At 46.0% G+C, this 25,878-nt stretch overlaps 2 long non-coding RNA genes across 2 annotated transcripts in view; one reads left to right on the plus strand and one right to left on the minus strand.

Annotated features, from left to right (window-relative positions):
• Nucleotides 1–25,878, plus strand: part of LOC140215971 (uncharacterized) — a 106,881-nt gene that overhangs the window by 73,994 nt on the left and 7,009 nt on the right. The gene's annotated exons all lie outside the window — the stretch shown is intronic.
• LOC126540488 (uncharacterized) lies at nucleotides 1,180–9,711 on the minus strand. Its single transcript, XR_008614509.1, has 3 exons — nucleotides 9,611–9,711; nucleotides 8,870–8,967; nucleotides 1,180–1,512 (listed from the first exon to the last, which is right to left on the minus strand). It is a non-coding gene; the product is annotated as an uncharacterized lncRNA (long non-coding RNA).

A 25,878-nucleotide genomic window follows, 5' to 3' on the forward strand; every position in this document is an offset into this window, starting at 1 on the left:
TATTGATGCACTCGTGGCTTTCTTGCACATTTAAAAGAGGTTTATTCACAGACAACGAATATTACGCAATTTCGGAATTAGGCAGCATTATATGTTAATCCAGGACCGCGTTTCGCCCTTTTCACATCTACCATTGTAGCCTATGTTGTTTCACTTCGGGAAAGAGGCCGACCCGATTGCTGCATTTTTTTTCCACGCGTCAGCAGCACGGCACCCACGTTGCACTTCAATGTTCCGCCGGAGCCACTGCGTGACTTCAACTCCTACGTCTTGAGGGGTACGTTAGTTTTTCTCGTATGGTATACCGTTAGTTAGAATAAAAACAGGAACAGCGCAGCACAGAACGAGCAAGTAAAAAGCACAGGACACAGCGCTATGTATGTACTGTGCTCTTTACTCGCCTGTCCTGTGCTGCGCTGTTCCGGTTTTTATTCTAAAGATGAACCAACCAGCCCCATTGAACGCACTGCTATACCGATATGTTGTGTAATGGCTGTGTCATCGCCTTCTACAGCTCACAGGAAACACATGAGCGTCGACAGCATCAGCAACCTCACAGCGTCAACAGTATCTATATGGAGTGACCATCGAAGCACATGGTATGCCACGTGCATATAACGATTATGTGCAGGCTAACACGAGCACATAATCTTGTGCATAATCCTGTACATAATCCTGTGCAGGCTTTCTTGCTTGCACTGAGTTCCCGAGACTCAAGCACAATTTTGCGTCACCAGCTCTTTACATCAAACAACCCCGGTGTATGTCTTTATTGTTAATTTTAATATTTGTTTAGCTGCCAAAGAAAAATGCAGAATACTCCTGTCAGATAGACATGTTAAAAATTGACGATGCTCATAATGTCCGAATATATGCGCTAAGATATCCGTTTATAGTACGATGTGTTATCGTGATTTATGTTCGCACTGATGCTTCCAGCGAGCGCTGTTCTGTTTAATAGTATGACACCAGGTAGGCCAAAGTACATTCCTGAACAAGCATTTAGTGTACCGTAAAATGTTGTGCACACTTGTACTTGAGCTATTGTATCTTAATATTCAAAAAGGTAGTCACAACATCCTGCGAGAGAAGGGCAACTTACATATGTGGCACTCAGTGAAATGTTCTTTTGTTAGATCGTAGTTTTATCTGTGCGAAAAAAGGGAAAACACGCAGAAATCGTCGGTCATATTCTAACACATTTATTTTATACAGCGAAGATGCTAATTCACATTAGGAATCAGATTTATCCAATCATTCCAGCGACGGCACCAACAGCTTTGTTTATCACAACTACCTTAGCGACATTCTCGACTATCCTCCGGAGCTTCTTGAAAAAGTACTCAGAGGCGTTCTCATCCAGTTGGGTGTCCGTGCCATGGAAGGCCCCTAGTTGACTCGCGAGTTCCGCCAGGGCTGCATGGCCTTCAGTCATGGTATCTTTTCCTTGCAAAATCTTTCCCAGTGTTTCTAAGGCACGTCCCTCTTGCTTGAGTGAGTTCGGTTCTGCGTCTGTAAATAAAAGCGGAATATTAGCGTGCGATCTGGCTCTGAATGATCCATGATGTTTGACAGCACGAATGTAGACAAAGGATGGCGAAGGAAGCAGCAAACGAATACGTGTGCTTTTGGATTAAGCACTGTGTACGTCTCGAATACATGTCTTGGGGATGTCCTCCAGCCAAGCAACATTCAGCACGTTGAAAAAAAATGTCAATGATTTTGAACTGCAAGCTACTCATATGTTAAAATTCTGGTTCTTTTGACAAGTTTATGCCTGCGATTCGCCGCGATATTCGCAACCACTAAGCGAAGGATTCTGTCATAAATTCCACGAGTGAACGCTGATGAGCGCAAAACAGGTCAGATATGAGTGGGCGAGCATTTATTATGTGTGGACTTATATATGTACACTTCTACAAAATAATTTAAAAGAATCACTTTGACTTTCAATGCGAACAGAAGTTGGACACATTATATTGTCACGTGGTAGTGACGGTGAAGAAAGCAGCAATACGGTGGAATACAAAACTAGCTTTTATTGGGCGAACCTGTGCCCACAAAAACAGGCTACACTTATAGCACAACGATAGCGGCGAACACGGTCGGCGGTCGTCGAAAATCTGATCAGCGGGTCAAGAGCGTCGGCTTTTAAAGAACAGCCGTCGAATGTTCCACACTAATCGTTCGGACCCGCGTGCCTTCCACAAAGTTCTACACCATTCGAGTCAGGTGATGAAATCAGATAACATAAGGTTCGGCGACAACAGACAGCGGATAGAAGCATCGATAACTTTTCAGAAACTTCGGATACATGCAGGCGCGTCCCACGCTGTGCGATTACATTCGTTAGGCGGCGAAACGTGGTTGCCCGATAAAGTACACGTGTCAATACCCCCCTCTTAAAAAGCATCGTCCCGATGCTACAAATATAAGAGAGTGAAACACAAAAGGACACTTATTAAACATAAGTAACAAAACAACGAAAAGAAACAAAGTCCAAAGGTCAGTTACGCGAAGCCCCAAAGTTCATTAACGCTGGTAGTACGGCTTGAGTCGCACAACGTGGGCTATTTCAGGTCGTGAGCGGCGCCGCTGTGATAGCGAAATGCCGTCTCGCACGACGTCACAGTCCAGTGCGCCAATACGTCGGATGATCTTGTACGGTCCGAAATAGCGACGCAAAAGCTTCTCGCTCAGTCCTCGTCGGCGTATAGGTGTCCAAACCCAAACACGGTCACCGGGCTGGTACTCGACGAAGCGTCGTCGGAGGTTGTAATGTCGGCTGTCGGTCCTCTGCTGGTTCTTGATTCGCAGGCGGGCGAGCTGTCGGGCTTCTTCGGCGCGCTGGAGGTAGGTAGCGACGTCAAGGTTCTCCTCGTCAGTGACGTGCGGCAGCATGGCGTCGAGCGTCGTCGTCGGGTTCCTGCCGTAGAACCCTGCCGCTTGAACGGCGTGATCTGTGTTGTTTCTTGCACCGCTGTGTTGTAAGCGAATGTTACGTACGGCAGGACGGCATTCCAGGTCTTGTGTTCGACGTCGACGTACATCGCTAGCATGTCGGCGAGGGTCTTATTCAGCCGCTCCGTAAGCCCATTCGTTTGCGGACGGTAGGCAGTTGTCCTCCTGTGGCTTGTCTGGCTATATTGCAGAATGGCGTGGGTGAGCTCTGCTGTAAAAGCCGTTCCTCTGTCGGTGATGAGGACTTTTGGGGCACCATGTCGCAGCAGGATGTTCTCGACGAAAAATTTCACCACTTCGGCTGCGCTGCCTTTTGGTAGAGCTTTAGTTTCAGCGAAGCGGGTAAAATAGTCTGTCGACACGACGATCAACTTATTCCCGGATGTTGACGTCGGGAACGGCCCCAACAAATCCATCCCAATCTGCTGGAATGGTCGTCGAGGAGGTTCGATCGGCTGTAGTAACCCTGCTGGCCTTGTCGGCGGTGTCTTGCGCCGTTGACAGTATCGGCATGTCTTGACGTAACGGGCGACGTCGGCGGTCAGACGCGGCCAGTAATACCTTTCCTGTATCCTCGACAACGTCCGGGAGAATCCTAGGTGCCCAGCGGTAGGATCGTCGTGTAAGGCATGCAGTACTTCTAAACGCAGCGCCGACGGAACAACAAGAAGGTAGTTGGCGCGGACTGGTGAGAAGTTCTTCTTCACGAGTAGGTTGTTTTGAAGCGTGAACGAAGATAATCCACGCTTAAATGCCCTAGGGACAACGTCGGTGTGCCCTTCCAAATACTCGACTAGGGCTATTAGCTCCGGGTCCCCTCGTTGTTGTTCGGCAAAGTCTTCCGCGCTTATTATTCCAAGGAAGGCGTCGTCATCCTCGTCATCTTGCGGCGGCGGGTAAATGGGGGCGCGTGATAGGCAATCGGCATCGGAGTGTTTTCGTCCGGACTTGTATGTTACAGTGATGTCGTATTCTTGTAGTCTGAGGCTCCACCGTGCCAGCCGTCCTAAAGGGTCCTTTAAGTTAGCTAGCCAACACAACGCGTGATGGTCGCTGACCACTTTGAATGGCCTGCCATAGAGGTAAGGGCGAAATTTCGCTGTAGCCCAAACGATGGTGAGGCATTCCTTCTCGGTTGTAGAATAATTGCCTTCCGCTTTTGACAACGACCGGCTAGCGTAGGCTATCACGTGTTCATGTCCATCTTTTCTCTGGACTAGGACGGCACCGAGGCCTAGGCTACTGGCGTCAGTGTGTATTTCGGTATCGGCGTGCTCGTCGAAGTGCGCAAGTACGGGCAGTGACTGCATGCGTCGTTTGAGTTCTTGAAATGCGTCGGCCTGCGGCGTTTCCCACTTGAACTCGACGTCACATTTATTTAGCTTTGTCAGCGGCTCAGCGACGCGTGAAAAGCCCTTGACAAATCCCCTGTAGTAGGCGCACATGCCAAGAAATCTACGCACTGCCTTCTTGTCGATGGGCTGCGGGAACTTTGCAATGGCAGCTGTCTTCTGCGGGTCGGAGCGGACTCCAGACTTGCCGATAACGTGGCCTAGGAACAGAAGCTCATCGTAAGCGAAGCGGCACTTTTCTGGCTTCAGAGTGAGCCCTGATGACCTGATGGCATCTAGTACTGTTGCAAGCCGCCTAAGGTGATCGCCGAAATTTCAGGCGAAGACAACGACGTCATCCAAGTAAACGAGACAGGTCTGCCACTTCATTCCTGCTAAAACCGTGTCCATCACGCGTTGGAATGTTGCAGGCGCCGAGCACAGTCCAAATGGCATAACCTTGAACTCGTAGAGGCCGTCTGGGGTGATGAAGGCGGTCTTTTCGCCATCTCTTTCGTCGACTTCTATTTGCCAATAGCCTGACTTGAGGTGCATCGACGAGAAGTATTTAGCGTTGCAGAGCCGATCCAATGCGTCGTCTATCCGTGGAAGGGGGTATACGTCCTTCTTCGTGATCTTGTTCAGATGACGATAATCGACGCAGAAACGTAGGGTTCCGTCCTTTTTCTTCACCAGGACAACAGGGGATGCCCACGGGCTTTTCGACGGCTGGATGATGTCGTCGCGCAGCATTTCGCCGACTTGTTCTCTTATAGCTTCACGTTCTCGCGCCGAAACTCGGTAAGGGCTCTGGCGGAGTGGACGAGCGCACTCCTCGGTGATTATGCGATGCTTGGCGACTGGTGTTTGTCGAATCCTCGATGACGTCGAAAAGCAGCCTTTGTATCGTCGGAGCAGACTTCTGAGCTGCTGTTGCTTAATCACGGGGAGACCTGGATTAATGTCGTAGTCTGGTTCGGGAACCATGGTCGTCGGGGTAGATGCGGCAGAATCTGAGAGGACAAACGCGTTGCTGGTTTCCAGAATTTCCTCGATGTACGCGATCGTCGTGCCCTTGTTGATGTGCTTGAACTCTCGGCTGAAGTTTGTCAGCAACACTTCAGTTTTCCCTCTATGCAATCGAGCGATCCCTCTTGCGACGCAAATTTCACGGTCTAGCAGTAGACGTTGGTCGCCTTCGATGACGCCTTCTACGTCAGCGGGTGTTTCGGTGCCGACCGAAATAACAATGCTGGAGCGAGGCGGAATGCTCATTGATCTTCGAGCACACTCAAGGCGTGGTGACTACGAGGGCTCTCCGGCGGCATCGCTTTATCTTCCGACAGCGTTATTGACTTTGACTTCAGGTCGATGATTGCGCCGTGTTGGTCCAGGAAGTCCATACCGAGAATGACGTCTCGTGAACACTGTTGGAGGATAACGAAGGTGGCAGGGTAAGTCCGGTCATGAACGGTTATTGTTGCCGTGCAGATTTCAGTCGGCGTGGTGAGGTGTCCTCCAGCGGTCCGAATTTGAGGGCCTTCGCATGCGGTCTTAACTTTCTTCAACTGTACGGCGATGTGTCCACTCATTACGGAGTAATCAGCCCCTGTGTCCACTAAGGCGGTAACTGCGTGGCCGTCCAGAAGCACCTCGAGGTCGGTGGTTCTTTGTCTGGCGTTGCAGTTAGGTCTTGGCGTCGGATCACGGCTGCGTCGCGTTGACCTGTGGCTGGTATGTGACGTCGTCAGGTCGTCTTTCGTCGTCGCATTCTTTCTTTCCAGACTTCGTCGGGACGGCGGCGTGTCGTTATGTCGTCGAGGTAGTTTCTTGGGTGTCTTCGTCGGCGGCGGAGGGTCTTCGTCAGTTCGACGGACAGCAACCGCGCCTCCATCGGTTGCTGCTTTTAGTTTTCCGGATATGGGCTCGCTGACCGGCCCCGGGCTGGGTCAGTGAATGGTCGGCGCTGCGGCGAGAGGTAGCGGCCTGGTGTTGGCGAACGCGACGGTCGTCGAGAGCTCCACTGAGTAGCGGCGAGGTAGTCGGCGATATCGCGAGGGCGTTCACCCTGCTGCGGGCGCGGAGCGTTGACGGCGAAACCTCGCAGTCCCATCTCCCGGTATGGGCATCGGCGATACACATGGCCGGCTTCTCCGCAGTGATAGCAGAGCGGGTGGGGGTCGGGGGCTCGCCAAATGTCCGTCTTCCTCGCGTAGGTGCGCTGGGCGACGGGTGGGCGTGCTGGCGGCGGTGCGGCGGACGACGGAATTGAGTCGTTGCAGGACCCTGGCGTGGTCGCGGAGGGGGACCTTGACGGCGTGCGACGGCGGCGTATGTCATCGCTTCTGTCTGGGGCTGCGGTAATTATGGTTGCAGCTCAGGAACTCCAAGCGATCGGTGCACCTCTTCTTTCACAATGTCGGCGATCGAAGCCACTTGGGGCGGCGACGAAGGCAGGACCTTGCGCAGTTCTTCGCGCACAATGGCCCTGATGGTCTCCTGAAGGTCGCCAGAATCCAGTCCTTGGATGGCGTACTGCGGCGCGAGCCCCTGGCGGTTATATTGCCGGGTGCGCATCTCCAGAGTTTTCTCGATCGTCGATGCCTCTGCAGAAAACTCAGCTACGGTTTTCGGCCGGTTACGAATAAGTCCTGCGAAAAGTTCTTGCTTGACGCCCCGTATCAAGAAGCGGACTTTTTTCTCCTCTGACATTTCCGGGTCGACGAGCCGGAAAAGACGGACCATCTCCTCCGTGAAGATCGCGATCGTCTCGTTTGGCAGCTGCACTCTGGTTTCTAGTAGTGCTTGGGCTCGCTCTTTTCGCACGACGCTTGTAAACCTTTGCAAGAAGCCGCTTTGAAACAGGTCCCACGTCGTTAAGGTGGCTTCTCGATTCTCGAACCAAGTTCTGGTGGCGTCTTCTAAGGCGAAGTAGACATGCCGCAGCTTGTCGTCGGAGTCCCAATTGTTGAACGTCGCGATGCGTTCGTAGGTCTCCAGCCATGATTCTGGGTCTTCAGTCGCTGCTCCATGGAAGGTTGATGGGTCCCGAGGTTGTTGTAGGATAACGGGGGACGCTGGGGCAGCCATCGGGGCTGTCTTGACCACGATCTTCTTTGTCGTCTCAGGTAGAAGTCCGTGCTCTGGGGGCAGTCCTCGCAGTCTGCGGCTAGCACGCTGGTCTTGGGCGATGTTGGTTCTGTCCTCGGGCTTCGGGCTTGGGTCGCGGCTTTGCGGGGGCGTTCGGTACATGAACGCACAAGCACCTCCACCAGCTGTCACGTGGTAGTAACGGTGAAGAAAGCAGCAATACGGTGGAATACAAAACTATCTTTTATTGGGCGAACCTGTGCCCACAAAAACAGGCTACACTTATAGCACAACGATAGCGGCGAACACGGTCGGCGATCGTCGAAAATCTGATCAGCGGGTCAAGCGCGTCGGCTTTTAAAGAACAGCCGTCGAATGTTCCACACTAATCGTTCGGACCCGCGTGCCTTCCACAAAGTTCTACACCATTCGCGTCAGGAGATGAAATCAGATAACATAAGGTTCGGCGACAACAGACAGCGGATAGAAGCATCGATAACTTTCCAGAAACTTCGGATACACGCAGGCGCGTCCCACGCTGTGCGATTACATTCGTTAGGCGGCGAAACGTGGTTGCCCGATGAAGTACACGTCTCAATATGCATAGCTACATACAGAAACAATACGTAAGTACATTGTACAAGAAATTATACATACACGCTACGCATGGCAGCGCTTATATAGAAATTATTAAGTGTGTTTTAGCTCTTATATAGGTCCTTCGCAAGTTATTCTCTCTTCAAAAATATGTAAATGATTATATTTCTCATTCTACCATAGTCAGACCATCGCTTATAAGTTCAAGGAAATAATCTGCTTTAAGATACAAGCCAACATTATGTTGCTTCAAGGATGACATGCGGCTACTACAGCCTCCGGTATTTCGTGTGAGTGTAGGTTGGGCCCGGGTGTCCAATAATAATACTAGAATCGGCGTGCTTTCAAGTTTTATGCTATGTTTGCCGGTGTACTAAAATTTATGTGATTTTACGTCCCGATGTTGCATAGTTCCCTATTGGGATAGACACAATGTATGGCTAATGGCTAGGATTAATGGGGACCTATCATTTTATAATGTGCTGATATAGCAAGATACGTGAGCGCCCTATCCTATGATAGCGTCGTCGTAGCCGGACAAAAGCTCAAGACCTGGTTGTCCGCAGTTACACTCCATGTGTGAGCCACTGCTGCCTGCTAAATGAGACGTTACAAAATACTGAAGGTAGCACATGTCTGTGAATCTGTCTTGAAAGAGGGATATACCAGCGAAACGAACAAGATCAAAAAAGCTTTACACGAACCTCATATGCTCGATATGAGAAAGGTTCAAAAGATTAGACGTATATTTTGTAAGCTTCTTAAACCAGAATTTTTAATGTCAACCACAAACCTAACAAAGCATGTTTAGGTGTCATCTACGCAATTAATGGCATACTTCATTCAAGGTCCCCTGAATTCACTGCGGTGCTTAGAGCATCTGTGCTTACCTTTCTCGCTGTGTTCACTTGCGGGATAAGCGATGCAAGAAGCGATGACAGCTAGTGCCAGCACCAGGAAAAATGCCGCTGAGTTCATTTTGATGCACCTGTCAGCGAAATAACGAGAGCACGCACATTTTAGGGTTGCGAGAAGGAGGATAGTTATAGGAACCGCCGGCTTCAAAGGCAAACATACCCGCCTTCATAACGTTTGGAATAATAACTATTTTGACCTAGCTTTAGCATACTATTTTAAACTCGTTTGCATTCCCCTGACACGGGCCGCTGTAAAAAATTAAGCACATCGGTGTTTATAAAAACCACTAGGTTTTTTCTAAGCTCGAAATAAGTATTTCCTTGCATTTTTGGTTCGTTCGCATTTGTCTTTCTAATTATTTGGAATTCACTTACAGCAATAAAGTTTGGTTCCAGAGGAAAGATGAATGCATGTTATTTTTGCAAGGCCATGCTCAAAATGTGGAATTAGTGACACATAGCCGAATGTGACGCATTTGATATCTATTTTGTAATCGCATGAATGTTGGACGCGTCCAAATTTTCTCCACAGAAAGCTACGTTACTTCTCATTGGGGAAGGACGCTAACAAACAGGCAACACGATCGTGAAAACATGCACATATTCCACAAAAAAATCATAAACCACAAGAACGCAGCAGGCTAGTACACCTTATAAGCACAACGAACGCACAACCGTAGCCGGCTGGTAAGCGACTAAGTTTGAGATACGTACTCTGTTGATGCCCAAAAGTTACTGGGAATGAAATTGTGCTTCAGTGACAGACTTTTATACCGCTGGTAGGTGCGTTTCGTTGGAAAACCCAACCGGCTGGCTTATCTCTTGAAAACAACGATAACACACATGCGTTCACCCGAGTCCTTTATCATCAGCAAACTACAGCTATTGCAAGGTACAACTATCGCAAGATAGCCAAAATACATAGGCAAATAGTACAGCGCTTTTGAATTGTCGATAATAATGTAGTCGCTCAAATGATAGGCATTGGCCCTGCTTCTGAGCCACCTGTTGTGAAGGAAAACCCATTAGAATGCTACTCGCCTATGTCAAAAATTTAAAGGTAACTTTAGGCGATGGCAGTTACAAATTTTTTAGCTTTCTATTAACATTTAAGGGAGCTGAAAGTGGGCACACGTCAGAAGACACTATCAGAAGACACATAACAGTAACTTTTCAAAAGGCGGACATATGATCGAGCATATAAGTTAAAGGTAATCAAACATAATAAAGCAATATAACTGCCGGAGCCTATGTCTGTTCCCTTTCTCATGTGTGGATATTTTCCTTTAGGATCTTGCTGTAAGCAATGTAGGAAGTAATGTATTAGACCATTAGCAGCTGTCTATATTCTATATACGGTTTCACAGAACCACGTGGAGACCTGGGAAGTGCGCACTAAAGTAGTGCATGAAAATAGATGCGACAACAGGCTGGTTTAACCGAGCTGGGGATCTGGAATATGAGTAAAAAACGAGGTATAAGATCAAACGAAATTTGTTTAGTGAATGAATGAATGAATACATGAATGAATTAATTAATCAATGAATGAATGAAGGAAGGAAGGAGGGAAGGAAGGAAGGAGGGAAGGAAGGAAGGAAGGAAGGAAGGAAGGGTGGTTTAATTGATTCATGTGAAAGACCCTACAATGAAGAACTGATATTTATTCTGAATATTCTGAACCCTTAGGATTACTGCTAGTCATAGGCTGATGCATGTTGTTATAAAAGTATAATACCTGAAGCACACTGTTGTATGAAATGTTTAGACTTGAAAAAATAAAACAATAACAAAATAATGGCAACACAAAAGAAAATTATTACAATAATTTGCGTATACACGTGCATGCATTCCAAAACGGAATGGTGCAGAGTACGCATAAGAAATAGAACAGTGAAGCTTTTGTCCTGTATTAGTGCAATAAAAGAATTCTCTTCTCTTCAACGGGGCTATAATACCTCTAGCCTGGCAACTGCATCGGATTTCAGACGTGAGGTTCTTAATCTATGCGGATGACGTCACTTTGTGGTCCGTGCATGAAGATATATCTAGACAAACTCAACAGCTTCAAGTTGAAGTTCTGAACAACTACGCTCAGAAAGCAGGGTTGGACATTTTCGCCCAAAAATCAAGCTATATTGTGGTGGCCAACAAGAAAGGACGCACAAGAATCACGCAGCACCCCTTTACATTTAGACTCGGCGCAGTGACAATCCCTGAGGCTTCTGAGGTCCGCATACTGGGTCTCGATATTCACCACTCCGGCAGTGGTGCACACTGGCTCCGTAAAACCAGACAGAGTTCAACAAAAACCTTTCACCTTATTCGTCGCATTGCAGCAAAAGCAGCTGGAGCTCGTACTGACGTAGCTCGACGGTTGGTGCGTGCAGTCTTGGATCCACGAATTTTATATCAGGCACAATTTCAACGGCTGACTTTAGCACAGCTGGCACAGTTGGAGACGATTAATTGCGATGCTATGCGCACAATCACAGCACTGCCCCGCATCACACCGATACCAACCTTACAGGAACATGCCCAGCTCAACACAATTGCAGAGCTAATTTTGCAATGTGAAAAAGCACGTGAAATAAAAAAGCAACTTGTTCCGGCTGTCGCTGCGTTGCATGCTCATTTTCAACGCGGCTCTCGGATTGACAATCAGCCCTATCCAATGCCTCCCTGGGAATTCACCAGCATCACAACTAATAAGCCAACGAAGTTACGACGCAGTGATACAACAGGTATTATTGACGAACACAACATCGTCGATGCATCATGCGCTAACATCTGCAAAGTCTATACGGATGCTGCCATTCTCCCAGACGGCGGAAGGACATCATTCCTGAGTACTACGCATAATTTCATCAGCGGCCACTAGCGCTATTTATCTATGGAAGCCAGCGCTCTAGTAATGGAACTTCAAGCCATCCAGGACGCTGTGCAATATGTGACATCTAAGCTGCCTACCATCAAGCAGCTAGATATCTTCACTGCTTCTTTAGCAGCTATTCAGGAACTCAAGAAGGTTGATAAGGTGATGGAAGTCTGCGAGGCAATACACACTATGAATAGTAACACCGCTACTTGCATCAAGGTACACTGGATTCAAGGCCATGCAGCGAACCCTCACAACATTGCTGCTGACCAGCAGGGACACTGCCCTCCTAATCCTGATCCTCCACCTATTCTCCTCCCACCCCAACCCCGTAACTCGCTGCGAGCTCGTAAAAATGTTCTCCGGCAGGACAAACGCGCTCTTATCCCACCGTGTGTCTGCTCCCTCCCGCTTCACCTTACTAGGGCGGAGGAAGTTGTGCTTAGGAGGCTTCGGGCCTGGGTGGCCCTCACACCGGCTGTTGTCTAAAGATGGAACTGGTCGCATTTACTACTGGGTGCTACGTGTCTATACTGCTCCGTTCCTGTGGTGGAAGCAGATGCATACCACCTAATATGGACATGTACGGGTTTACAATCGGAACGCTCGCGTCTCCTACTGCAAGCCGGCCTCCGCTACAGTGTGACAACCAGCTATGACCGCTGGATACATGACAACAGATTCCACAAAACACTGCTTCAATTCATACACAACACAGGCCTCACAGCACACATATAATACACATATACGCCCCAAGAATTATGCCTTAAGGGCAAGCCTTTATCGCAATAAAAAAAAAGATTTTTGTTGCACACAAAGTAAATGCATTGTAGGCCTATGCATCATGTGAATGACGAAAATTTTCTGTTTGATCACTTTTTTAAGCTGCATGAAATGTTCCTACTGCTCTTTATCGCAAACGGGAAACGATTCTGTATTATTAGTCCCTATGCACTCTATTGTACGTTTGCCGTAAAATTTATGCAGTGCTGCAATTCTGAACGTATTTTAAGCCGGGCTACATTGATTTTGTTCGCTGTTATGAAGATGCTGCAAAGGTAGGGCTTATTACTAGATAGGTTGCTGTGCTTTATACAAACAGTTTTATAATCTCGTCCAATCTGAAATGGAAATACCTCAGGTTATCTAAACCATGGTTCATCATTGTGCTACAGAATTTGAAAGTGCCACGAGGCTAAGTGCTCTTTTTTCAATGTGTCAGGCATTCGAAGTAATATCAACATGTATATCCCCATTATTCTGAGCAATAAAAGAATTGTTACGGAATACACAAAAATATGGAGTTCTCAGTTTTTGCCTGATACAGCGTAAAGGAAGCTTGAATTATTTTAGCCAGTACGTTTATTTAATATTCTCTCTGTTGTACTTGAATGTATGGAGTCATATCTTTTATTTTTACAAGTTTAATAAGGAGTTTTTTAGTAGCCGTAAGATACATGTTTTAGTCTTGCTAACATCATTTGCTAACATGCTAGCACACCATTCTCCTTCGTGTTCGAGTTCTTCCTTAATATTTCTTTCTAGTTAGACTTTTTTGTGGGGGAAATATTGCGGTATGATTTGCATGTTCGCTGGCGGACAGTAGAGACAATGAAGTCCTGGAATCAAATTAGGGAATGCATTTCATGTATAAATTAATAAATGTATAACAATACACAAAGATATTTTCGCCGATGATTTACGACTATCATCGGTATTGAGTATTCATAACATTGAGTTGTCCAATTTTTTTTTGCAAGATCACTTGACCTTTATGTTTGCTGTATGTAAGTTTTCTATAAAGCTCTGTATTGCTTGCGGAAGCAGCGAGGTACAAAAAAAATTGTATCAGCCGTGGAATAACGGGTTTACGTCACATTTTAGCTGTAAATGAGCTGTTTCTGCTTTGAGACTTAATCAAAACTGATCGAGTGCGCACTAATAATAGAAATAATAGAATAAAAATATAGTAATAGAAACAAAAAAGAATGTGCAATCTTGTGGCCACATTATGTAGGAGGATTTCGTGCTAAGTCACTGGCTTCGGAGGATTTGAGAAGTCTAGAACAAAAGAAAATGAATAAACTCAATATTCCTGTCATGACGCAAGCAATGTCAAAGGAATGTGGATTGAGAGACACCGGCCTCTGCAGTGCTGCATCAATGCAATGATCGAGATAGAAAAAGAAAACCGAGCGCCACCACAGATTACTATGTCGGCAGTTTGACTCGTATTTCGTAGAAGGTAATGTTTTGTCTTTTTATTATCTAATGGCACGAAAGGGTACTGCTAAATAGAGTCCGTTAAGCTATCGAGAGAAACGTGAAGGAATCTTGGGCTGATATTATTTCAATTTACAGGTGGAGAATCCACAACCTAGAGGTAAGCAAAACACAAGAGTAAAATAACGCTTCTTAGGAGGGCAGTAACATAAACTAAAATTTAACGACTTGTAAGCAAAGGTCACAGATCTTAAGAGTTTAGATTAAATGCGGCTTAGAGGTCACGACAGTACCAGCGACTGACCTGGTCCAAAGCAGATACTCTTGCTATTTGTGCGTTCATTCTTAATTACTGCATTGGTACGGGCAATCCTCCCGGTACTTTTATTTCTTTTATATTTACTCTTGGCGCATATCGCATTGGCAATTGTCAGTGACACTGCAAACTCAATAGAGTGTCCCAATTTCATCAATAAGTTGTGGGTTTATCGAAAGTAACCCACATTTTTTATTTCTTCTCACCAACGTAGAACAATTATAACTTTTCGGCGGAGAACACCTGCTATATACAACTTGTCTGTTCTAGTGAATGTAATGTTTCCCTGGGGGAAGAAGTCTCCCTTCGTAGAAAACAGGCTCCAGCGGCAACTTCACCTTCCGTCACCTGCACTAGAAGTTCTGAACCTCAAGATCTTCGAAACGGCCAGAAATGTTCTTATTTGGCATCTATGCACTGAAGATTCACTGTGAATTACTGTGCTGCCTGGGATAAATTTCGACTTGAGAAAATCATTTATAGATGCGAAGGTAAAAATGAATCATAAATGATGTAACAGACATTGACTCACCGACCTTAGAATTGCTAAGCTACCAGAGGAATTTTTATGCAGAGGGGCTACAAGCTTTTATTTATACGCAAATCTATGTCGCAAATCTAGGTCCGTGGTTCGAATCCCGGTGTCGCACCATTTTCCACCAGATAAAAAAAAATCCGCGTGTTGATAAAATTGCATAAACAGGCCTGGAGTGTGGCCTGATCCCGGTGACCAGAAACGGTAACGCGCTCCTTCACCAGAGCAGGATTGGCCACCCTGGTGCAGTACTTGGCCACAACCTCCTGTATGAACGCAACAATCAAACCCCGGCCCTCAGTCCCCAGCAGCTGCGAAGCAAATGACCACGGCGGTGGTTAGACCTGCGACGCTGCAGAGGGTGCTAAGAATCCCTGGCTCCGGACAGGCCGCCATTGGAATATGAACCTGGCAACGTTTAACGCTAGAACGTTATCTAGTGAGGCGAGTCTAGCGGTGCTATTGGAGGAATTAGAGGGCAGTAAATGGGATATAATAGGGCTCAGTGAAGTGAGGAGGCCAAAAGAAGCATATACATTGCTAAATAGCGGGCACGTCCTGTGCTACCGGGGCTTAGCGGAGAGACGAGAACTAGGAGTCGGATTCCTGATTAATAAGAACATAGCTGGTAACACACAGGAATTCTATAGCATTCACGAGAGGGTGGCAGGTCTTGTTTTGAAACTAAATAAGAGTTACAAAATGAAGGTTGTACAGGTGTACGCCCCTACATCCAGTCATAACGATCAAGAAGTCGAAAGCTTCTATGAAGACGCGGAAACGGCGATGAGTAAAGTCAAAACAAAATACAGTATACTGATGGGCGACTTCAATGCCAAGGTAGGCAAGAAGCAGGCTGGAGACAAGGCAGGGGGGGAATATGGCATAGGCACTAGGAATAGCAGGGGAGAGTTATTAGTAGAGTTTGCGGAACAGAATAATATGCGAATAATGAATACCTTCTTCCGCAAGCAAGATAGCCGAAAGTGGACGTGGAGGAGCCCGAACGGCTAGACTAGAAATGAAATAGACTTCATACTCTGCCCTAACCTTGGCATCATACAAGATGTGGACGTGCTAAGCAAGGTGCGCTGCAGTGACCATAGGATGGTAAGAACTCGAATTAGCCTAGACCTGAGGAGCGAACGGAAGCGACTGGTACATAAGAAGTCGATCAATGAGCGGTAAGAGGGAAAATAGAGGAATTCCAGATCAAGCTACAGAACAGGTATTCGGCTCTAACTCAGGAAGAGGACGTTAGTGTTGAAGCAATGAACGACAATCTTGTGGGCATCATTAAGGAGTGTGCAATAGATGTCGGTGGTAACTCCGTTAGACAGGATACCAGTAAGCTATCGCAGGAGACGAAAGATCTGATCAAGAAACGCCAATGTATGAAAGCCTCTAACCCTACAGCTGGAATCGAACTGGCAGAACTTTCGAAGTTAATCAACAAGCGTAAGACAGCTGACATAAGGAAGTATAATATTGATAGAATTGAACGTGCTCTCAGGAACGGAGGAAGCCTAAAAGCAGTGAAGAAGACACTAGGAATTAGCAAGAATCAGATGTATGCGTTAAGAGACAAAGCCGGCAATATCATTACTAGTATGGATGAGATAGTTCAAGTGCCTGAGGAGTTCTATAGAGATTTATACAGTACCAGTGGCACCCACGACGATACTGGAAGAGAGAATAGTCTAGAGGAATTCGAAATCCCACAGGTAACACCGGAAGAAGTGGGGAAGGGGGAAGGCAGCTGGGGGAAGGGGGAAGGCAGCTGGGGAGGATCAGGTAACAGCAGAATTGTTAAAGGATGGTGGGCAGATTGTTCTAGAGAAACTGGCCACCCTGTATACTCAATGCCTCATGACTTCAAGCGTACCGGAATCTTGGAAAAACGCTAACATAATCCTAATCCATAAGAAAGGGGACGCCAAAGACTTGAAAATTATAGACCGATCAGTTTACTGTCCGTTGCCTACAAAATATTTACTAAGCTAATTGCAAATAGAATCAGGAACACCTCAGACTTCCGTCAACCAAAGGACCAGGCAGGATTCCGTAAAGGCTACTCAACAATAGACCATATTCACACTATCAATCTAGTGATAGAAAAATGTGCGGAATATAACCAACCTTTATATATATAGCTTTCATTGATTACGAGAAAGCGTTTGATTCAGTCGAAACCTCAGCAGTCATGGAGGCATTGCGGAATCAGGGTGTAGACGAGCCGTATGTAAAAATACTGAAAGATATCTATAGCGGCTCCACAGCCACCGTAGTCCTCCATAAAGAAAGCAACAAAATCCCAATAAAGAAAGGCGTCAGGCAGGGAGATACGATCTCTCCGATGCTATTCACGGCGTGTTTACTGGAGGCATTCAGAGACCTGGATTGGGAAGAATTTGGGATAAGAGTTAATGGAGAATACCTTCGTAACTTGCGATTTGCTGATGATATTGCTTTGCTTAGTAACTCAGGAGACCAACTGCAATGCATGCTCACTGACCTGGAGACGCAAAGCCGAAGGGTGGGTCTAAAAATTAATCTGCAGAAAACTAAAGTAATGTTTAACAGTCTCGGAAGGTAACAGCAGCTCACAATAGGTAGTGAGGCACTGGAAGTAGTAAGGGAATACATCTACTTAGGACAGGTAGTGACTGCGGATCCGGATCATGAGACTGAAATAATCAGAAGAATGAGAATGGGCTGGGGTGCGTTTGGAAGGCATTCTCAGATCATGAACAGCAGGTTGCCATTATCCCTCAAGAGAAAAGTTTATAACAGCCGTGTCTTATCAGTACTCACGTACGGGGCATAAACCTAGAGGCTTACGAAAAGGGTTCTACTTAAATTGAGGACGAGGCAACGAGCTATGGAGAGAATGATATGTGTAACGTTAAGGGATAAGAAAAGAGCTGATTGGGTGAGGGAACAAACGGGAGTTAATGATATCTTAGTTGAAATCAAGAAAAAGAAATGGGCATGGGCAGGACACGTAATGAGGAGGGAAGATATCCGATGGTCATTAAGAGTTACGGAATGGATTCCAAGGGAATGAAAGCGTAGCAGAGGGCGGCAGAAAGTTAGGTGGGCGGATGAGATTAAGAAGTTTGCAGGGACAACATGGCCACAATTAGTACATGACCGGGGTAGTTGGAGAAGTATGGGAGAGGCCTTTGCCCTGCAGTGGGCATAACCAGGTTGATGATGATGATGATGTCGCAGGGGAAGCGTGTGACACAGGAAAAAAGAACAATTGTTAGTTTAAGGGATCGGAGTGAAAGTTTACTTTAATGAAATAAACGTATACGAGAACTGTCGTTGAGTTATATAAATATTTGATGAGCAATTATTCTCACGAAATGAATTTATAGCAGTGTTTCAGTTAGTTCAATGGTGATTGATGTCACTAGACTACGTCCCACAAGCAAAATTGTGGTGAGTTGACAAAATCTTCCATCACTCTTTATGAAGCGGACCAACGTGCAGGCAATTGTCGCTGCTATCAGCTACCAGAAAATGTTTGGAAACAAAGCGACGTGCTCAGGAGTATCTTCGTCGTCTGAAGCATTATAGAGGTATTATGTACCTCGAATGTAGTTAGTGTGGCATTACAGAGTAAAAAGTTTGTGCTTGGTTTCTTCCATGGCTAGCACCCTTACGCTTGAGTTGTAAGACCAAATTGTTGATAGGGAGAATTAAGTTTTCTGTTTGTACAAATTCATGTTGCAAGTAAATATGATAAGACATGTGGTTAATACCACGAAAATTGCATAAAATGAAATTTAATGGTTGTCTATATTAAGCCTTCGCGTCGGATATTTCATTGAGCACAAAGTGGTCAGTATGATTACTTAGTTTTCGACTACGGTTTCTCTAATTGCAGGTCTATTTCGGACTAACCATCGTGTACAGTGAAATATGTGTACAGCCCTAAAGGATTTCAGAAATTGATTGCACAAGTTTTGAAGGGGTGCAGGGTACAGCTGCAGTTACACATTCGCACCGCAGTTTAGCAAAACGTCTCATATTAGGAGCGATTACAAGGTACCCTTCTCTCTAGCCATGCTTTGCCTCCTCAACTTGTTCACCGAGCGACTGAGCCTAAGCTCTACCTTCACTGGCTCTGCGTAATGACGTGACGTCGGGTCGCTTACTCCCGGCGTTCTGGGACCATCACGCAATGCCTCTCCGACCTCTCCCGTATCCGCTTGGCTGTCGATCCCCAGCGACAGCTACCTAAGCAGCGTACATTGCGAGTGTTGTGTCGCAGCGCCATATCTCTGCACGAACATGGTATTGTAGTAGTAATCACCCGGCGTGAAGCGGCGGCTGCAAACTCGCATATCTTTGTGCCGATAGTATAGCGACAGTGCGATGCACTGCAACCACTCTGCTTACCTGTTGCCTTGCACAGGGACACAATGTCGCAGATACACGTCGTCAATCACTAGTTGCCGGTCCTCGCGAAAACAAACCTCGACACCAACACTGACACGTGCAGGTCGCGTCAACACCAAGCACGTTTTATCACAGCCCGATCACCCTTTCTGTGAGCCGGTAGCACTTGACTGAGATGATACCTTGTCGTTGTGGATTCTCTTTCTGCTACTTTTTTTAGGAAAGGAAATTAACGAATATTCCAAATGTTACGAACAACCTTTGTTCTCCATAAGTTGGAAAAATTTCCGCTGACGCAATGTGAAATGCTAATCGGATAGCTTACCCGACTGAGGTCACGCAGCCCCGCTACCGAGCAGGAGATGGGGCGGCTGGAAACTAGGGGGAGCGGCATCGCTGTGATTAATAGTAATGCAAATTTTTAATCGCTTAAAAGAAATTACATGCTTTACGCGAAGTGCTTGCATGTGTCACTCAATGTTGAGAAACACTTCATCTAGCGACTCACTACGCTTGTCAAGAAGCCTCAAAATCTTTTCAGGGTACTTTTCAGTGTAAGGGTAAATCTATGGGACGAGTGACCGCCCTTAAAGTGAAAGAAAAGATGCCGGGGCAATTACTTGAGTTTAATGTTATTGTTATGACATTATTTTTAAACGTGAGTAAACAGCACACACGAAGAAAGAAAGCAGAGGATATAAAGAGCAAACGGCGTGGAATGCACACAACAATACATCACATCACGCGCATGATAGAAGAATTACAGAGGAAAGCTACAGGGAGACGTGTTCGCTTGAGGGGTTGTTGTACGCCATTGTTCATGAGTTCTGAGAAGGTTAGCAGTATTGTCATTGCCTCACATGATATCACGCATTGCGGTCGAAATTTTAACCTTTTAACCTTTAAATTAATTATAGAATAGTAGGAGTTAAAACCAAGATCGTATTATCAGGCATGCTTTATAGGCGGAAGACGTGATATCGAGCAACGCCATAGCCGCACAGCTACAGCGGTGGACATAGCAGTGTTGATTTCACATGCGGCCGCTCCCGTAGTGTCGCCTACATGCTACGGTGTTTTAATGTGGCTTTGTGTCCACATGTAAGTTGTCCTATGGACTTGTTTCTTTTTTCGATATAACATAAACGTATCATAGCGCACTTCGAAATTAAATTTATTTGGTTTGTCCTCAAGGAAAGAATATCAGTCGCGGCTAAATTCATTCAGAGCACATAAGTTCCCTTTTTATAGGTAAGGTGCGAGCATGCGTAAATACGTTTGAGCGCTTGAATCGCGCAATGAGATGAAGTTGAAAAATGAGTGTTCATTCTAACGTTGAATGTAGAAAAATCTAAGAATTTTTCCTCAGTACTGTTCAAGGCTACAGATATTGCTGATACAAATTTGGTACTTTGATTTCTAACATAAAATTATATTATGGCGATTATTGTCTGGAAGTAGTGGGTTAGGAGGAACGCCATTGTGCAGCCTGGTGCGTTTCAAACATCGTTATGCGTTCGTCACCGCTGTGAATACCCAATACGAGAAATTATCTTTCCATTTCCAGGCGCCACTGTCACTTGCTGCGTAGACACTCAACCAGTCTCCGTTTTCCCCCTTGATGCTTCTCAAGCTCCCCCTCGGCCGGACAAATATGTTACTCCATCCGCCCGGAACTTACTTCTTTGCAGACTCAGGCATTGCTAGATTTTTTTCAAAAAACACCAGAAATCCTTTGACGCGAATTCGTCTTTACTCGAACAGACTTTCGTCGCAACTCACCGCATCGACGTAAATGGCAAAACTATTGTCCGCCATCGTTCCCACCTCGTCGGCCTACCCGAGCACCAAACCGTCGAGGCCGATGTCGCTAATATGCTGTAAAAGAACATCATACGCCCCTCTGGAATTTCATGGTCATCACCCGTCGTTATTGTAATTATTATTATTTCCAATACTGTTAGCCTTTGCGGGCTGTTACAGGGGTGGGGGAAAAGAATTTTCCACAAACACGTTACACCAGTTCCGCAATAAACAAACAATGCATTCAGCAAACACATGACAGTTTACGCTCAAATGATTCAGTTGTGTGCGTTTAAATAAATACATCCGCGTCAAGTTTGTTCCAATCGACTATAGTTTTCACAAGAAAGGAAAATTTGAAGGCATCAACGCGCGGCACATGTGGCATTACAACATGAGGGTGACTAGTACGTCGGGACACTCGTCCAGGGGGACGCAAGTATAGTCTGGAGTCCAAATTGAACTTAAATTATGGGGTTTTACGTGCCAAAACCACTTTCTGATTATGAGGCATGCCGTAGTGGAGGACTCCGGAAATTTTGACCACCTGGGGTTCTTTAACATGCACCTAAATTTAAGTACATGGTTGTTTTCGCATTTCGCCCCCATCGAAATGCGGAAATTGAATTTATTGTTATACAGTTGGTACAAGAATTTCAACCTGGCTATTTTTCTGCGCGTTGCAAGTTCGGGCGAACCGGCACGAGATAATAACGCAGTTACAGACTGCGTCCTTTGATAAGCATTAAAGATAAACCGCGCGGCTAGTCTTTGAATTCGTTCCAGTTTATTTATCAAGCCCACTTTGTGCGGATCCCAGATTATACATGCGTATTTCAGTGTGGGCCGTACAACTATTTCGTACGCCTTGAGCTTCACCTCGGGTGTAGCATCTTTCAACTTTCGTTTTAACAGACCGAGTTTGCGTTGAGCAGAACCACAAATGTTTTCAATCTGTGCATTCCAATTCAAATTGTGCGTGATTGTGACTCCAAGATACTTAAGCTTACTAACATGTTGAAGTGGGCTATTATTTATTCTGTAAGAAAAAAGCAACGGGGTTTTCTTGTTAGATACAGTCATGTAAGCTGATTTATCGAAATTAATTTTCATGTCCCACGTAACACACCAGTCATACATTCTTTGCAAGCATTCGTTCAACAACATTTGATCCTCTACATTCTTAACGCGACAATAAATAAGGCGATCATCCGCAAATAGACGCAGTTCAATGTTAGGATGCAAGTCATTAGCAATGTCATTTACATATAACAGAAACAAAATTGGTCCTAAAACGGAACCCTGTGGCACACCAGATAAAACAGGTAAGGATGATGATCTTTCGCCTGCTATTTGAACATATTGCTTTCTATTTTTAAGGTACGCATGGATCCACTTCACAATTTGCGTATTAACACCAAGTTTATACAATTTCTCAATAAGTTTTCTGTGACACACCCGGTCAAAAGCTTTCGAAAAATCAATTGCTATAACATCAATTTGTTCGTTGTTGGTAATTGCGACGCCGAAAGCATGAGACACCTCAAAAAGCTGCGTCACTGTTGACAGACGTTGGCGAAAGCCATGCTGCTTACTGTAGAATAAGTTGTTATTTTCTATATATTCAACCAGATGTTTCGATATTATGTGTTCTAACATTTTACACGCGGAACATGTAATGGAAATTGGCCGATAGTTTTCCGGCAATAACTTATTACCCGCTTTAAAAATAGGTACGATGCGTGCAAGGAGCCAATCTTCTGGCACAACCCCGATACGAAATGACACTGCAAAAATTCTAGACAAGAAATGTGATATCCATTCACAGAAACGCCTTAAAAACTCATTGGGTATCTCATCAGGACCACAAGAGTTTTTGGTATCCAGTTTTAACAACAATGCTAGAATGCCTTCTCGAGAAAGTACAATATCATTTCTGTCTTCTTTTTTATGGGGTTTTACGTGCCAAAACCACTTTCTGATTATGAGGCAGGATTATGAGGATTATGAGGATTATTATGAGGATTATGTCTTCACACAGCAACAAACCATCGTTCGCATTTATGGGGTGCCTATAACTGCCAGGTGTAAATACAGAGTTAAACATACTGCTAAAAGCCTGTGCGATCAAAGCTGGTTTAGTGCAGCTTATAATACAAAAGAAAGTCGGATTGGCATGTTTGTGTTCATCACCGCGCCCGAAATAACATAACCCGCAAGGACGTCTATCCGATGCCGCGAATCGATGACGCACTTGATTTTTTGCAAGTGGTGCAATACTTCTGCAGCTGTAGACCTTCGTTCCGGCTATGGCAGATTAGAATAAATCAAGCTGCAAAGAAAAGAACACCTTTTCTATTCCTGATAGACTTTACGAATTCAACGTATTCCCTTTCGGCTTATGCAGTGCTCCTGCCACGTATGAAAGAACGACTGACGCTGTTCTTCGTGGCCTCAAGTGGAAAACCTGTCCATGTTATCTCGACGACATTATTATCTTTTCGTCGACTTTCCCTGAGCATTTACAGCGTCTTGACGGAGTGCTCATGTGCCCTACAAGTCATCATCATCATCATCGCCAGTCTTTGTGTATGTCCACTATAGCACGGAGGCCTCTCTCTGCGATCTCTAATTACCCTTGTCGTCAGCCAACTGATTCCAGTTTCGTCACCACACCAAGTTTTCTCCCATGCTCGACTGGGCTTCCCTTCTCTTGGCACCCATTCTGTAACTCTTATTCTCCACCGGCTATCCATCCTACGCATTACATAGCCTGCCCAGCTCCCTTTTTTTTCTCCTAATGTCAATTAGAATATCGGCTATCGCCGTTCGCTCTCCAATGCACACCGCTCTCTCCCTGTTTCTTATCGTTACCTCTAATTTTTTTTTCCTTTCATCGCTCTTTGTATTGTTCTTAACTTGTTCTCGAGCTTCTTTGGCAACCTCCAAGTCTCTAGCCTGTAAGCTAGCAAAGGTAGAATGCAGGGACTGTGGTGGTGGTGGTGGTGGTGGTGAATTGTAGCAACAGGCGGGTTTAGCCTGGCGAACAAGGCCGGCAATTGCTCCGCCTGAGCGTCTCGCACAATACCGCTGAAGGGTTTCACCATATGTCCATCAAACCAGTCTCTCTTAAGAAATCGATGAGGAGACGTGAAGTTTCTTTGCGCGCTATAACTGATCCCTCGGGAAATATAAGGTGGTGCAGGCGCGCATGCAGAAGGTCCTTGTTTTGCAGATTCTTCAGGAGAGTGTCTCTTTCATCTTGGAATTGCTGGCAGGACCACAAAAAGTGCTCAATGTCTCCTGTCTCGTTGCATGCCGTACAGTTCGGAGAATTGATTCGCCCCGTTTTAAATAACCAGGCCGGTGTATTAGCAGATCCTGTCCTTATTCGGTATAGAAGTGTGGCTTCCTCTCGGTGCAATCTCTTGGTTACGCAGGGCATATGCGGTGGAACCCAAAGCGACGCAAAGTGATTTCGAATGTCAGATTTTTGCACTTGATTACTCTTTGGAGCCTTGATTTTGGGAGGATGATAGAGCGCTGCGTATGCAAGCGCATCAGCTTTTTCGTTTCCTGAGATACCAATGTGGGAGGGAATCCACTGAAACTTTACTGTGAAGCCTTTGTTGTTGAGTTCTTTCACGATGGCTAGTGATTTGCGTGGGAACTTGAGGGATGGCAAACCATGGTATACTTGTTGTAATGCAACCTTTGAGTCCGTAAGGACAACCACATTCTGCGGAGGCAAAGTCTTTAGTTTGCGCAGAGCAGAAGCTATTGCTACGCCCTCCACAACTGTCGACGAGGCTATACAGTCCAGACGGCCAGACCACGTATATCTTAGAGAGGGAATGTAGAATGCAGCTGCACAGCGGTCTTCGTCTGCCTTGACAGAGCCATCTGTGTATACTTGTAGGTGATTCGCGTAAGTCGTGATCAGGTGTTCCAGGACTAATGACTTGGCTTCTGCAGATGGAATGCAGCTCTTTGATTGTAATCGTGGTACACTTAAGTTGCATGTGATGTCCTCGAATGTCCAGGGTGGTTCAATCCTTTCTCTCTGTCTCGAGCAGCGCAATCCTAATACGCGAAGCGTGTTCAATGCTGCATAAAAATGTGAGCGCGGCCTGTTACCTATACGTCGTAATAGGGCTCTACCGGGCGTAAACTCACTCAATCGTAGTAGCTGGATCATCAGAGCCTGGGAAGCCTGAAGTCGTAGAGGGCGTGACTCAGCTTCGTAGAGCACTTTCTTGTTTGACGCTGGCTGAGGGACTCCAAGACAAAGCCGGATACCTTTTCCGTGGATGGCTTCTAAGCGCTCGTATTGGCTGTCTGAGGGTGACATCAGAGGTAGCTGATACAGGATTTGACTCGTAACCAACGCTGTATGTAGCCGTAGCATCGACGTCGGGTGGTTGCCCCAGCGTATGCCAGCTACTCGCTTGAGCACATGTAGCCTGGGTGACGATGACGCCACAACGTGGTCAACACCGCGGCGCCAGAGTAGCCTGTGGTCTAAGGTAACGCCCAGAAATCGGACGTTGGTGACTTGTCGAATCTGGTATCCATCCAAATTCAGCGTCAAGCGTGTAGATTTTCTTTTCACTCCAGGAAATAGTACGAATGATGATTTCTCTGCTGATAGTGATAATCCAATCGTTGCCAAGTGGCCCTGAATGGCTTTTACTGCTCCTTGGGCTATTCGTGCGTGGCGGCGATGCTGGTAGCCGGAGACCCATATGCAGATATCATCGGCATATATAGATATCTTCACTGGTGTTCGATGGTTGAGTACTCTTGGGAGGCTACTCATG

Source organism: Dermacentor andersoni, chromosome 2, assembly GCF_023375885.2.
Source record: "Dermacentor andersoni chromosome 2, qqDerAnde1_hic_scaffold, whole genome shotgun sequence".
NCBI classification, from domain to species: domain Eukaryota; kingdom Metazoa; phylum Arthropoda; class Arachnida; order Ixodida; family Ixodidae; genus Dermacentor; species Dermacentor andersoni.